This window comes from Etheostoma cragini, chromosome 11, assembly GCF_013103735.1.
Source record: "Etheostoma cragini isolate CJK2018 chromosome 11, CSU_Ecrag_1.0, whole genome shotgun sequence".
Taxonomy (NCBI): Eukaryota; Metazoa; Chordata; class Actinopteri; order Perciformes; family Percidae; genus Etheostoma; species Etheostoma cragini.
In genome coordinates this window covers 13,847,511-13,863,475 of record NC_048417.1, presented here as the reverse complement: position 1 = coordinate 13,863,475, position 15,965 = coordinate 13,847,511, and the positions used below count along the sequence as shown (strand labels likewise).

At 39.0% G+C, this 15,965-nt stretch overlaps 1 protein-coding gene across 1 annotated transcript in view; it reads right to left on the bottom strand.

The window, feature by feature from the left end:
* Positions 1-15,965, bottom strand: part of hs6st3b (heparan sulfate 6-O-sulfotransferase 3b) — a 64,270-nt gene that overhangs the window by 12,354 nt on the left and 35,951 nt on the right. The window lies entirely within an intron of this gene.

The following is a 15,965-nucleotide window of genomic DNA, read 5'->3' as shown; positions in this document are numbered from 1 at the left end:
TTATCCGAACAAAATGATGTTAAAGCTGATATCAGCACACACTGTTTGGATATGAAATACATTGCAAGCCAGGTCATCGAAGGCCTCAGTGCCTTTTATGTTCTTTGTAATGTCAGTGCACCCCTCAGTCTGACACAAACATCTGAATCACAAACAAAATGTAGCCTTGCCGCAGTGATCAGCCGCATATGAGAGCAGGGAGGGAAAAAAATCTTTACCAGAGGCAAGACCTAAATCACAAGCTGAATGCACCTCTAGAGGTATCAGCTGGGGATGCAGCTCTGGGATGGCACCATCTTTTTGAAAGATTACTTTTTGGCATTTTTAGGCCTTTATTAGACAGGACAGTTGAAGACATGAAAAGGGGGAATGACATGCAGCAAAGGGCCGCAGGTCAGAGTCAAACCCTGGGACGCTGCATCAGGGAGTAAACCTCTATATATGGGCACCCACTCTACCAACTGAGCTATCCAAGGATCCCAGGGATAGCCCCAATCTTTATTCAAATCTAAATGGCTGTGTATCTTTAATGAGATCTGTCATCTCATTTCAGCTCGTGGGACGGCACCTGTTTGACCTCCTCTGCTTCTCAGGCAGCAGAGAACAAAGATTTAAGTGGCACTTACGCAGTGTTGATGCAGCTCCATAACTGTGTGACAATAATAGTAGATGTCATATGCTACCTCCTAATGGTATAGTATAGTTGAAATGCACAAATGCAACTATATTTACTGCCACTTCTGAGTGAGGTGTTTGGATTCTGGTGTCTCTACAGAAAAAAATGGCCGCACAATAACTGGACAAGACGTATAGGTTAGACATGAAATCTAAATATCCTTTTACAATGGTAAGCGACTCTCTGCTGTTGTAATTGCTTTTCTGTAATTTGAGACCAATTAGACATTGTAATATGACAGCACAGCTTCAATTACCATTATAGTGAATATCCTTCTGTCTAATTATGCCCTACTTTTAATCTTTCGCTTTCAAAGATCTCTCCACGAGACAGCGGAGGAGGAGACAAGGCGTGTACTCGCATGGTCTTTGAATTAATAATACAGCTAGAGGAATGACACAAGTACACAGGCTGGCAAGGGAAACCACAGTACATGTCACATCACATAACACAGCGCTGGAGACACTGAGAGCTTTGCAAGCTGCTATGAGTCTTTCGTCACTTCAACACACACACGCACACGCACACGCACACGCACAAGCACACACAGCTTCAGCTTTCCATCCTCTCGGTCCAGTCATTTAATGTCCCAAAATGTATTTTAATTTAAGCCATAATAGTTTTTATCCTCATTATGGAATCTCATTATCATCATCATCATCACCTTCATCATCATCATCATTATTGGAGCAATACAATAATTGCTGAGGTAGCTCTCTCTCTCTCTCTCTCTCTCTCTCTCTCTCTCTGGGTGAAGGAAAAGAAGCATGGGGGAATTATGAATGATGTCAGCAGCTATTCACAAGCTCTGACATACAAATACTATCTAGTGATACTACTCACTTTTAGCTCCTATTACTGTATCCCTTCACAGTTGTTAGGCATGGCTTAAGGATGTGAAATGTCAGTCTGTCTGTCCCCCACTTTTAATATCTCGACAATTATTGGATGGATGGGCATCAAATTTGGTTCATGACTTTGGTGATCCCTGACTTTTCCTCAAGTGTCACCATTATGTTGACATTTTTCTTTTTTAGTAAAATGTCTCAATAACTACGGGTTGCATTGCCAATGGAATTTGGGGCAGGCATTCATGTCCTACTTAGCATTGATTCTAATAACTTTGATGATCTCTTGACTTTTCTTGTAGTGCCTTCAGGTCAAAATACTTGCAAAGTAACTTCTACAATCTGAAGTGCTTTTAGTGTTCCTGCTTATTGAGCCCGACTTAGCTATAATGAATACTTTTAATTAAGATCAATTGGGCTGGCATTGATTTCATGACCATATTATTACTGAGTGGTCTGCTTTATTTGAGCTGCACCGGGCGAGAGCTTTTAACCTCTATGAGGAGGAGACTGTGATAGGACTAGTAAATATTTTTATGTTATTCTTGCAAATACCATAATGCTACGATCAATAAAACCTCCCATAATTACTTTCTTGTGGTTCTTCCAAATTATACACTGGCTGTAATCATGATACATAAAAGTTTTAATTTCATTTAATGTACATTTCTAATGGACAGACTCCTCTGTCAATTTAGCTGTTGGCCGCGGTGAGCAAATGAAAGGAAAATGGACGTGGAAATGTTTTCCAGCACTAATGAGGCCTGATTTGAGATTGGCTCCTTTTGCTTGATTCTTCCATGTTCTCCAGTAATGGTTATTTGCAAATTCCACAAGCTACTACGTCACATAGTGGACTTGATATTGACTTTCAGTGTTTTCAGAATGTGTTATTGTCTTTAAGATTTAATCTCCCCAATCATCCAGGCAGGTGGGGCTCGAAGTTTAACAGTGTAATGTAATGAGTACCTCTTTCTGTAAACATTAGCTGAGAGATAGTCATGTAGATGAGGCCGATTATCTAACTTTCTGAAGCTCATTTTAGTCTCTGTTTGGCACAGAGGATCAAGCCAGCAGCACTGGAAAGGTTTTAACCATGTCTATAATCCCTGCCCTGCTGAGAGACTGGATTTAGAGGGAAGAGTGTGTGTGTGTGTGTGTGTGTGTGTGTGTGTGTGTGTGTGTGTGTGTGTGTGTGTGTGTGTGTGTGTGTGTGTGGTTGTGTGTGTGTGTAAACAAATGCTAGACTGAGAAAAAAGGAGCTTGGGCAGAAAAAAAGAAGGGAAAATAAGATAGATAGAAATGGAGAGGATATAGTAAATAGAGTTTTGAGCTAAAACAATTAGTTGATAATTCAATAAATTGATCTACAGAAAATGAACAACAACTATGTGTGGTAAGCTTCTGGTGTTGTAAGGCTGCCGTGCATTGTGGGTGCTACACATAAAAAAATGTAATAATAAAATATATACAATTATAATTTACTATTTTGAGAATGGTTTAACAGATTAAGTGATTTTTTAAGTAAACATTTTTATTTTATTTTATTAATTCTATTGATTTAATGTTTCTTCTTATAGGAACCAGTACATCACATGAACCAACGCCACATACCACAGCAATTACAGCTTGAGCTATATAGATAGATAGATAGTGCTTATATACACAGCTAGATAGATAGATAGATAGATAGATAGATAGATAGATAGATAGATAGATAAATACTTATTGGTCTAATGAGCACTGTGTTCAATGACATAGTGCGTATACCGTGTCTGTGCCATTCAAGCACAGACTCAGGATTCAGCCTCATGGTTCAGATCATGCTTTGCTTTTATCGATAATGTGATAACTGCAGAGTTAATAATTCATAAATGGCCGCTCTCTGTTTGAGAAACCATAGCTATAATCAAAAAGTGATGATATCTGTCAGCCAACTATGTAAATCGTTAAATCATCAAGCCTTAAATCATTTCAGAAGGAATGATCAGAGGACATTCACGTAAACACATTTGCTATGTGCAGTAAGACATCATCTCAAAGCCTGGGCTTTTTATGACATGAACATGTGAAATAGTAATGAGATGGGTTTCACTGTGGACTGTATGTGCGGATGAGATAAGTGCGGATCCCCCCTTGCTACAATTCGTGGTGGAACTAAATTTGATTCATATTCAAAAATATGCTTATGGAAGACACTAACACAAATTGTCATAACATTAAAGCTTTTCATCATTTATTCTGACACCTCTTTCTAACTGTATGCATAGGAAGCAAGAAAACAAGTGAATGTCAGATTGTTTCAGTGTTCTCAATGAAAATGCCCTAACCTAGTCGGGTAGTGTTTGTGTCCATCCCTGCATCTGTAAATCGTTCCATTGAATTCTCTTTAAAAAAATTTCAGAGGGTAAATTCAAACAAAAAAGACATGTCTACAACTTACTTGAATAGATAAAATACATTAAAAAGTAATTACTATTAATTCACTATTAATTTATTTTTTGGCAAAAGAAATTAGTTTATATAAATACATATGAAGTATGTGATGTAATCAAAGGTGTGTTGACATCTGTGTGTTGTCACATCTTATGTGTGTGTGGAAAAAGAAAGGGAGACATTGGTCTACGGTATTGCTGATCACTATGGTGATTAGATGTCCCATTTTCACAGTGAAGCTGCAGAGTTTATGAACCTTTTAACTTCTAACAAAAACCAGGTGATTCCTGAATGGGGCTACTAGCAAGCTAGCCAACGAGACACAACATTTAAACACATTTTTGAGTAAGGCCAACTTTTCCTCTTTTGGTAGAGGCTAACCGCCTCCCCACATTTCCAGGCTTGGCACAAAGCTTACATGTTGGGGAGAAGCCATCTGTCACCGGTAAGCTCAGAGACAAAGCTATTATCAACCCTCCGTCCTATAAATAGTAACAGCAAAGCAGCATTTATTGGAACCAGTAATAATTGTAATGTTATTACTGAATTACAAATTCCTTACTCACTACAACTTACTAAAACAATCATATAACTGTAACGTGTTCTGTGTATTTGTTTGCCAAACAATCACCACACATATTTCTAATTTACACTATGAGTTTCCGCAACCGCCATAATAGCAGTAAACATGTTCAAAACTTTTAACTTTAATCTGCAGTTTAACAACTTTTCCGAATACAACACCAGGGATTCATTAAATTAGTATTGTATTAGTGAAACAACACCTTCAAAAGCTTGGTCAAGGCTTTGTGCTAAGCTGGCCTCTTGAGTTCTTTCTGGCACTGAGTAGGCAAAATGTGCACGCTGAGACTCCTGCCCTGTGCAAAGCAACCCCTTCAGGTTGGTATTTACAGACACCAGACAGAGAAATCCTCTTCAGTCCGTCACATCAGCGGGTTAATCAAACAACAGAAATAAATTAGTCACAACAGTGACAGAGACAGACTAAAGAGAGCTGGTAGTGTTGCAGATCAAGGTGGTGACATGGTGTGAGTGTGTGTGTGTGTAAAGGGAAAATAGGCTCTCTCTTTTTTGAAGGGGGTGGGGGGTGTATACATAATTTCAATCATCATACATTATACACATAATTCCCACAAGACCCCTCTTGAGTTATCAGGAGAAGAGGTTCTAGCCGCTCTAAGTGTGTTTGGCTCAACTGGATAAGAGAAGAATTTGTACCACGGCAAGGGGCATTTTGTGAGCTTTCTGGCTGACAATCACAGTTCTAAAACATTGGTAGTTATTAACTTATTGTAACACACATAACCCCCCCAATTTTTTTTAAAACTTTGACTAAAATCTAAACCTTATTTATTCAATATTTCTGAAAGCCAAAAGACACATCAGGGCTTGTAGAGCAACCTGAGAACCTGAGAGAATGTTAAGGCTGTTAAGGCTGCTCGCTCGTTGCAGTATGCAAAGTAGAGAGTGAAATGAAAAAGCAAGAGGATCTCAAGTGGAAATAACTAACTGTTATCTAATGAAATACTGATCTATTTTAGAGACAGGTTTATCTTTACATTACATGTCGTTTAGCTGACGCTTGGATTCAAATCTACTTACAATTAAGTGCTTTCAACCATGAAGGTAAAAACCCCGGACAGCAAAAATCAAGCGCAAGCACATTAGCTTCAAATATGCCAAACTACAATGAATTACATGTAAGTGCAAACTGCAAGTTTTTTTGTTTATTTTTTTTCTAGAGAGGTCCAGGTTTATTTCAGAGTGGTCCCTCTGAGGGTTTTTTGACACAGTTGGCCTCTAACTTTGTGTAAAGTAATAACCACGTCAGCATTATTTGCAGAGAAAAACAACTCTGTAGTGGTGCAGGGAAAGTACTGTTTTGACTGTTTCTGCTAGGTGATTTGTTAACTATTAAATGTCAGCGAGTAAGTATACCTTGATCTTGTCAGGTTTTTTAATAGTGTGGTTCCGCCACATTAGGCAATTATTCAAACTTTGATGTGTGATGTCAGACTGACGGCAGGGCAAACTCAACGCTCCTCTTTGCTCCAATGACTCCATCAGACAAAAAAACACTGAGCTTCAGTGGACCGATAGGTTCACGAGTTCACCACAAGGGCAGAGATGATTCGTCAACGTAGTCAACAAAAGTGATTATGAAATGTGTTGACATAAATAATTTGTGTCTTCTAAAGTGTGGGAGTATTTTACTGTTGAGACCAACAACAACAACAACGTGGTAGCCTGTAGACTTTATAAAATTATCCCTTAGTCAGGATAACAGCAGCAAAATCATAGGTTCTGCTCACCTATATCTCTCCAGCTTCTCCCGTAGCTCACGCATACACTGCATATCCTGCATTGACTTGAGTGTGAGGTAAACTGTGCTGTTTCTCCCCCATCTGTAGCACTGTCTTTGATAATTCCCCAACCAGGCTAGATTGTTTCAGATATCTCACGAGACCTTCATAACGTCAGTTATAATCATAGACAGAAATGGAGCAACAGATCTCCAGCTCTGGGTGGAGCCCAGTAAAGGCCATTAGAAGCACTTTTCCGGTGATGGCTAGGCGTTACTGCACAGCCTCCAACTGAGCATGAAGACCTAGATGTGACGTGAGCAACCTGTCGGAAAGTTGTAAGTCTTCTGGTAGCTGTGCCAAGAGAAATATCAATCCTTCCGAATTTTAGAGAGATGGAGAGAGTAGGTATATGTAAGGAGATAACATAGACACAGGCTAATTACTGCTAACTAAAATGCTAGTTAACATTAGTAGTTAAACTTAAATAGCTAAAGTAAGTCCAAACTGCCCGCAAGCTTCATCTGTACCATACCATAATTCCTCTACTATGCAACAGTAAGTTGCGTGATTATGACACAATTGTTAACCTATTTTTACCAAAATGCCTGCTACGGAGCCATAACGTGAGATACCAGATAATGGGCTAATGTAATGTAGCATGCTAACACAATAAACAAAGATGTTGAACATTATACCTGCTTAACATCAGCATGTTAGCATTGTAACATTGTGGGCATTTTAGTTTGACTTAAGTCTCTTTTTTTAAATGTGTGTGTGTGTGTGTGTGGGGGGGGGGGGGGGGGGGGGGGGAGGAGGGGCGTTATTTAGAATATTTGTGCCTCTCTTAATATGGTTCAGTATCATTTAGACCAACTCTGACATTTTCATAGAAAACTCCACAGAGGTACCTTTCAGAAGATTTTGAGTAGGCCTGTGTATTTTTCGAGCACACAAAAGAAAGAATTGGTGGTTAAGGCTGCTAAAAGTTGACGGAAAACTGTATTTTTATAGACTTTCGCCGTTCCAAGAAAGATGCTATTGTTGGTTTGTACTTGTACAAAAACTTTGCGTTGGAGAAAAACACTGGCAGACACTTCTGAATCTTTAATGAATCTCGTGCCCTGCTTGTTTCACTCATGGTGGGAAGAGTGTATCAATGGAAATTAAATGAACAGTTAAAACTGCTTCTATTTATTTCATTTTTATATTAAATTAAATAACTGTTAGTTTACTGCTAACCGTAATCAGTAATGCGACTTTGTACCACACACTAATGGTTCAGCATTTATATTTTCTGCCTGCTTTATGTTTGCAGGTTTTGGTTTCTAATTAATATTACATGAATATTCATTACCATAGAAACAGAACAAGAGACAGACATTGAACTGTTTGCCATGGTCATTTGAGTCGTTCAAGAACAAATAGCAATTGTTGTCAGTTTTTCCTGACAACACACGTCAGCAGGGTTGTCAAGTGCGTCACACTCTTCATTTAATCAGTGGTGGAAAAGGTATTCAGATAATTTACTTAAAAGTAGAAGTACAGGGTGCCTAGTAGAGCACGCGCCCATATATACAGCTTTACTCCTCGTCTCAGTAGCCGTGGGTTCGCCTCCGAACTGCAGCCGTCTGCTGCATATCATTACCCTTTTCTCTCCTCTATCATGTCTCCATCTGTCCTACAAAAATAAACGCCTAAAATGGCCCAAAAAAAGGTCTAATTCAATACTGTGAAAATACTCCACTACAAGTCCTGCATGCAAGAAGTAAGTGTTCAATTCATTTCTATTTTATTGTCAGTGACGCTATTTGCATGCACATATGTAACGGAATGTTGTTCATTGCTTAAAAAAGCAAAAAGACATTAAAAAAGACACATTATTAACATTAACATTATTTACAGGCTCACAATTGTTGTGAATTATATTATAAACGTGTGATATATTTACACATTTTGTGAATGTACTTTTTTTGTGAATGCAAATGGCACAGTATATATTAAAGCACAGAAACAAAAACAACACATTATTCTGGAACGTTTGATAATCTTTGGTGACTTCAATGCCCGAGTGGGTGCTAACTTTAGTGCATGGCTTGACTTCCTGGGAAGCCATGGATATGGCAACATGAATGACAATGCTCAACGACTACTGGAACTTTGCAGCACACACAAACTCTCTATCCCTACCTCATTCTTCCAGGGCTCAAGCTCCTCAAAAGTCACCTGACGTCATCCACGTTCTAAGCGTTTGCACTAACTTAACCATGTGCTGGTCAAGCGTGAGCACCTGAACGAAATAATACACTGCTGATCACTGCAGATTGTGACACTGATCATGCCCATTAATGCTGCAAATTAGGGATGGCACCAAGCAAGTTTCAAGGCCAAAGCCTACTCCTTGTTTGGATGTTTTTTGAAAGCTATGCTTCTGCCTCATACCATGCATTGCAGGAACTACTTGCAACCAGCTTTGACTCTTCACCTCCTCGTGCTGACATCACGGTTGCCTGGCAGCACACAGTTTGTCACCACAAAGGCTGCATTCTCCATCTTTGGAAAGCTATCTAGATTATTACCTTACTGGTTTAAGGCCAATACCTGCCTTTTCTTACCCACAATTGACTCTAAGCACCCAGCCCCATTGTCCTGCCTACAGCATAACACAAGCTCAAAAAAGGCAGCATTGAAGCAGGCATGCTTGAATGTCCAATGGGCCACTCGCACAACAATGCAGGCTTACTGGAACATACTATGTGACCGTATTGAGTCAAGTATATCCACCGGAAACATCCAAGGTGTCTTTGAAGGCCTGAAAAAAGCCTTGGGCCTTGTCCCCAAAAAATCACTGCAGCACTCTCTATGCTCAGGCTGTCACAGCCAACACACTGGCAATAACTTCTGCTGTCTCTGAGCTCCTCCTTATAACTGATGTGGAAACAGACATTACCATCACGGAACTCAATTCTGCAATTAAAGCACTTAAAAATAAAAAGTCTCCTAAAGCTGACTGCCTCTCCCATGAGGCTTGCAAGGCAGGCGGTGATGGTCTTTCCTCTGTCCTACATCACCTGGTTGTGAAATGCTGGAACAGTGGATAGCTACCAGATGTCCTCAGAGATGCCAACATCATCACCATCTATAAAAACAAGGAAGACTGTGCAGACTGTAACAACTTCAGGGGAATTTCTCTGCTCAGTCTTGAAAGATCTTTGCTTGCACGATTCTACCACTGAAAACTGGCTCCAGTGACCTGTACACCATCCTTTTTGAACGTCACCTCCAATGGGCTGGGCATGTTTATTGAATGAAAGACACTTGCCTCCCTAAAATCTTGTTATGCTCTGGAAAATGGCCCCCGCAAACATGGATGCCCCCGCCTACATTTTCAAGACGTCATCAAGAAGGATCCTAAGGTCTTCTCTATCAATCTGGACAACTGGGAGGCACTTGCAAGGGACAGAGACAACTGGAGCGCAGCACTTAAAAACTGCCGCAGGGACTCTCAGGAGGCCTACAAGTCTTTCCTGGAAGAAAGATGCTCAAAAAGGGAAGCAGTTTGTCGCATGCAACATGAACGGCCATAGTAGTAGCTGGAGATCTAAGTAAAGTTCAGCGGGTAGTGTGGTTCAGGTAGGTGACAGCTTGGGGGAAGTATTACGACATTTAAGTATTAGTATGCACAACATGTGGTAGAAGAACTTAAAGTGAGTAGTGATTGTGCAGTAAAGTGTTCTCTGCCAGTGTTTCATTATTTAAATATGATGCTTTGGATTAATATTACTGCTGCATTAATGTGTATATTACATTTTACTGCTGTAGATGTTTATTATTCTGCTTATTTAACTCTTTTACATCCGGTTGGGTAGTCAAAGCTACAGCAATGCATCAAATTCTATAAGATCCCCATATGTTAGCTGTCCTGCTCAGAAAAACAGCCCTGTTTTCACCTTTGTGACGATGCATTTTTCAGCTAATCCAAGAGGATTCCAGCTGACCTAAGACAGTTTTTTTAAAGAGTTTATCAGCTTTAAAATAAGGACATTTTCTCAACACATGAAGAAACACTTCATCCTTCAGTTTATTACAAACATTCAAAATCTACACATCTGGAGGTTCATGGTTTTCACTGGACAGAAAGGGGATGAAAAACTGTCCTCTGATAAGTAACTACAACTGTCAGACAAAAAAGGTACAATATTTACCTATGAAATGTGGTGGAGTAACAGTATAAAGTAACATAACAAGTAAATTATCAAGTAAAATATAAGAACCACAAATTTGTACTTAAGTACAGCACTTGAGTTAATGTACTTAGTTACATTCCACGACTGTATTTCATATATAGGATGTGATGAGTTACCAATAGGAATATGAAGCAATTAATACATCCAGCAATCTTCAATTCCTCTCTTTACAGCAGGGCCACAGGCATGGTGGATTAAAGATCCCAGTTTGTTGCAATGGCAACAGTACACATAAAAATAGTCGCCACTCTGACCATCCTGCTATGTTGATTTAAATGAGAAAGTCCATTCTTCTTTCGTTGTATTTCTATGGTGCACAGATACATGACTGAGGAATAATTGAAGTAGTAAATGTGCATGCAATCCTGTTTGGAATATTCAAGTATTCTCTTAAGGGTATTATTACCAAACACTGTTGGCTGATTTTGTCACATAGATTGATTCCTGAAGATGGTGTTTTCATGAAGAAATTAACTATGGCACCAATCTCTTGTTTTGTAAATGGAATTCTATTGATTCTAAGAAAAGTGTTATCAGGGCTTAAATGGCTTCTCTTTTTAGTCCTCTGCCTCACAGCTTTTTCAAGACGCTGCAATTGTGAAATGAAGCCTGTGAAATCAATATGTGCCACAGTCAATTTTTACTCATTATCATCAAGATCCTGGGTATTATTAGGAGTCAATGGTGGGAAAATGCCTTCATCAACAAATTCAGGAGTAAACTGTAGTGTTCAACTCACAATTAACACAAAAGATCTCTTCAGCTATGTATGCCCATGGTCAAATGAGAGTTAATGAGGAATTAATCTCAGTGTGTCGTATACATGTTGCCTAAAGACAGAAACTTTATCAGTACTCACACATTTATTGCATTTTAAATGTGCAAATATGGACTTTCTATTCCAGTACATTTAGGAGAATAATGAAGATCCAAGGGAAGGATTTCAAACTGAAATGAGAAAAATAAAATGTTCTCACATAAAATGGAGTCTTTCCAAATACGTTGCTCCCATTATAAACAGAATGGGCTGTCAACAGTTTTCATATCGACTGTCTCTTCAGTAGAAAGTATTTCTAATTATAGTGAGTTTTTCTAAATGTTATTTTTCAGTGCTGTGCCCCATTATGTTGGTGTGGAAACAAAAAAAACAACCATATCTCAAATAACAAATACCGCCAAAACTATCTGCATGGCACACTACACCACTGAAGTTACAGTAAGTGAGAAGTGAGTGTATTTGGCTGAACTGACTCTTTAAATTAAGACGAGATGAGGTAAATGTATGTGTACAGTATATGACACTGTTTATGTGCTTAACCTGTTAGTGTGTGTGTGTGTGTGTGTGTGTGTGTGTGTGTGTGTTTGTGTGTGTGTGTGCATAGAATCCTAGATAGGTAGATTATAAAAAGTTAGAGGTTTTAATGCTCATTAACACCGCAGAAAGTCAGACAGTGTTCATAACTAAGAAATAAATGTATTACAGTACACCAATATATGCTTGGAAGTTAGCTTAGCAAATAGAACTAGTTCTAGTGGATGATGTGTCTGTTCACTTTATGATTAAAGAATTTTTTGAGAATCCCACTTTCTCTGTTTCATTATATGAAGCTAAATCCCCAGTAAACACTCAATAGCTACTTGTTAATTTTGTTTGAGGAGTTTTTCTTTGTTTAAGGCTATAAACCCTCTGTCGGGCTGATCTCCATCATTGGGCTGACTCTGCCGTCACAACAACAAAACAAAGCCAAAGTTGCAACCTCTGGGTCCTGTTGTTTTTTCTTGTTTTTTTCCAGGGCTGTCAGCTCAGGTCAGGGTGCAGGGGAACATGGCCGCAGCATGGTCAAATGCCACAAGAGTGGAAAACCTATCAAACTGCTCTGCTTAAACTGAGTTTCAACAGAGTATTGATACACTGGTCTTGACTATAATGTAGTGTACTGCAGTGGTGTAGTCTAATGTATTTTTGGGGTATACTGTACTTTATAAATACATGGTCCATAATGGATATTTCAAAGTGGGGAATCTGGGTGTCCTCTCCCAGGGAAGTTTTGAGCATCAACAACTTAATTTCCTGCATTCTGATACACTTTAATGAACCAATTTACGGTGGAACTACTATTCAGCCTATGCGAAAGAAAAAACAGATGACATTCAAAATATCAAATAATGGAAAAGTATGTTGTATCATTGCACATTTTTAAGTGGGTGTATGGAAATCTTAGAGCTTTCTTATACCTAGTGGGTATGCTGTGTATACTTGTGTATCACGTAGACTGCACCAATGGTGCACGGTATGTCTGAATGGATGCACTTACAAAAACTATTAAAGGTACTACCTTCAGCCCATGTAGGGGGGCAGAGTAGTTTCATTACGAGATTATAATAGTATATTGACGCATCTCAAAAGACTGGATGCCATCTAAAGTTCAGTTTAACCGACAGAAAGAACAAATATCCTGTCACCACTCAATCTGCATAAAAATGATCATTAAATAACTTTTAAACTTTGGAAATGTGCATTGTGTTTCTTAAAATAGTTGTAGGTATGGGGAAATAAGAATGAGAGCAACCTTGGTACGCAATATTCCATTACATCCCAATATCAGAGTTAATGAGTGCAATAAACCTTTGAAGGACTGTTTCTAGCTGTATTATTGATGTTAGAATTATAGCTCTGCCATGCTACCTGTTAATAAGAGATGTGAGCTATCTGTCACAGCACACTTCCTAGAGTTAAATTGAATAGTAGAGGCCAGATTGATACAAATGATGACTGTTTTCATTATTTAGGCTCATCATGGTGAAATGAAGGTTGGTCTGTCTTTATTGCATCGCAGTAAGACTAATGAGCTTGCATGAATGACACAATGCACATTTAATTTCTACATATAACATTTTTGTTTTTTATCTTTCTGCTTTTTACCTTAAATTGTGTTCAAGGATAATGTCCCCTCTGCTGAGTGCTATGGAATACATAACAACACAAAAAACAGATTCAATGTGGGTGGATTAATATGTGCTTTTTGGGTTATTCAAGGCTTGCCAAATTATCTCCCTCTGGTTTGGGGAGGAACTAGTGAGGCTTACCAATGACATGGCTGTTTTCTTAATCCTGAAACTTAACAGGAGGCATTTATCCCGCTGTAAACTTGTTTACTGGGTAGTATTAATTAGCCATCACCATGAATGCCAAAGTAACCTAGCGCAAGGCATGTTGTTTCAGGGGCATTGCACTGCGAGGGACACTGTGCCCTGATCGTGTTGTTGAATACTTATTTGTAGAAAGCCACATTTCCATGATTTTACAGCTTTGTCCTAATTCTGCAAACGCAATATTAAAGCTTCAGACACATTCACTTAACTTTCTAATTATTTTCACACAGTTCCCTTTACTCTTTTCACAGAACGATAACTAAGAAAGTCACAGTCTGTGACACATTTGCAAGTGCAGACACTTAATATTCTCTTCACAATGATGAGAAATCTGCTCCTGCTATGTCAGCTCGTCACAAAATGCTTGACTCCATAAATAGTATGAAGTACATGCCAAGACACACACACATACCAGGCTGGTTACCTGTGCAATGGGTTTTGGAATATCAATGGTAATGCCAAGACTGTCTTTGTAACATTGTGTTAAAATGCTTCATCCAATTACTGCAGGTGTCTGACTAGATAGAATACTGTTACATTGATCAGGAAAATCAATATCTTTATATACTTGACCGACAAGATATTTGAAGAAAGCATTGGAATGTCTCCCTACAGTCCAACTGTAGTTGTTGTTATAATATATAAGCAGCCAAATCTTTCTTTGTTTCATTTCACATCTTGCCCCGAGAGTTTAATTGTTTAGTAGTGTATGTGATAGCAATTCAAAAACAGTAGTTATCTGTGCCTTGTTGTTACAGCATTAATCGATTGTGTAAACTAACTACATTTTATTGTTTTGGGTGTTTCTGTAGGAGTAGGAGTAAAGGGGGCTTTTTGTCATTTCTAAGCATAGACTGAGCCCGGGGAACAAATCCAGTTCTTTTTGCCAGTGCCTTTTTGGTGGTGGTTGAAGGAAACGGGAGCACCCAAAGGAAACCCACGTGAACACAGTAAGAACATGAAAAAACAGCAGTCAGCGGTACAGTGAAGTGCTAACCACTGTTACTAGACTAAAGTCAAATATAAAGAGATATATGTAAAAAAGTGCTACAGAAATAAAGTTTATTTTTATCATTATTATACAAGGTTGTGAACACTGTGAGCAGAAGACTTTTGGGTAAAAACCACAAATCTTTGAATGCCAGGCTAAAGTTGTGCTTTAAATGGTCCTGCCCCTTTTAGGGCTATTTCGGTCAGGTGGAAAATCGCCCCAGGAGTCTCTCATAGACTGTCATGTAAAATCAATTTTTTTTCAAATATCAGAGCTTTCAATACAATCTCTATGGGTTTCGGGAGGGCTTGCACATAAGCGCTTTCGTCATACAAAACATAACAATGATTGTAACTAAGAAAAGAGCGGGTAGCAGGGTCAAATCAATTCACCTACTACTGTCCAGATGGCTAGCGTTCAGTGCAACTCAATCGTCTCTTTGAAAGAAGTTCCTTTTAGTCGGCAAACAAATCAAGAAAAATTGGCAATGAAACAACAGGTTTCTACTAAAGGGGGAAAGTCCTAAACCTGAGGATTTTCCATAAGATGGTGTGAATGAAAATCCTGGCCAGTAGGCTGCAACGTAGCTAACACAGTCTTCTGCTACCCCTGCTTACTCTTTCACCCTGAAGGCGGCACGGCAGACAACACCGCTTGGACAGTGACTGTTGTAAGTGACCAGATGTCCCTGGTTTCCGGGGACAGTCCTCGGTTTTGGTGACCTGTCCTCGGCTGGATCGGTCCCAGGAAATATCCCCGGTTTTCACTGTGACTGTCAGACCCGAAATTGGAATAAAAGAAAGAAAACATTAACCAAGTGTAGCCAATAGTCTTACACCCTACACACGCAGGCTCCAGACAGCCAGAGCTGCTCAGAGCTCAGAGATGTTTTAGAAAGCCGCTTCTCGTTTAATACTGGGTCAATGTTAAAGGAAAATATTTCTTCAATAGTTTATTGTATCCGATACTCAATGAGCTGTTGAAGAAACTAGCCTGAAGCAAAAAAACAAAAGCTGTAAGATAAATGTAGTTCAGTAAAAATTACAACATTACGAAATGTTGGGACTTTCTATCTTGAAATATTAGGATGTTCTATCTTGAAATATAAGGACTTTTAATGTTGAAATATTAGGGCTTTTTATATTGAAATATTAGTACTTTTAGTCTTGAAATATTAGGAGTTTCTATCTTGAAATATTCGCCTTTGAGGTGTAGTGGAGTGGAGAAAGAAGTAGCAGCAGGGGTGAGTCTAGGATCAGACCTTTTTTTTGGGGGGGGGGGGGGGGGGGG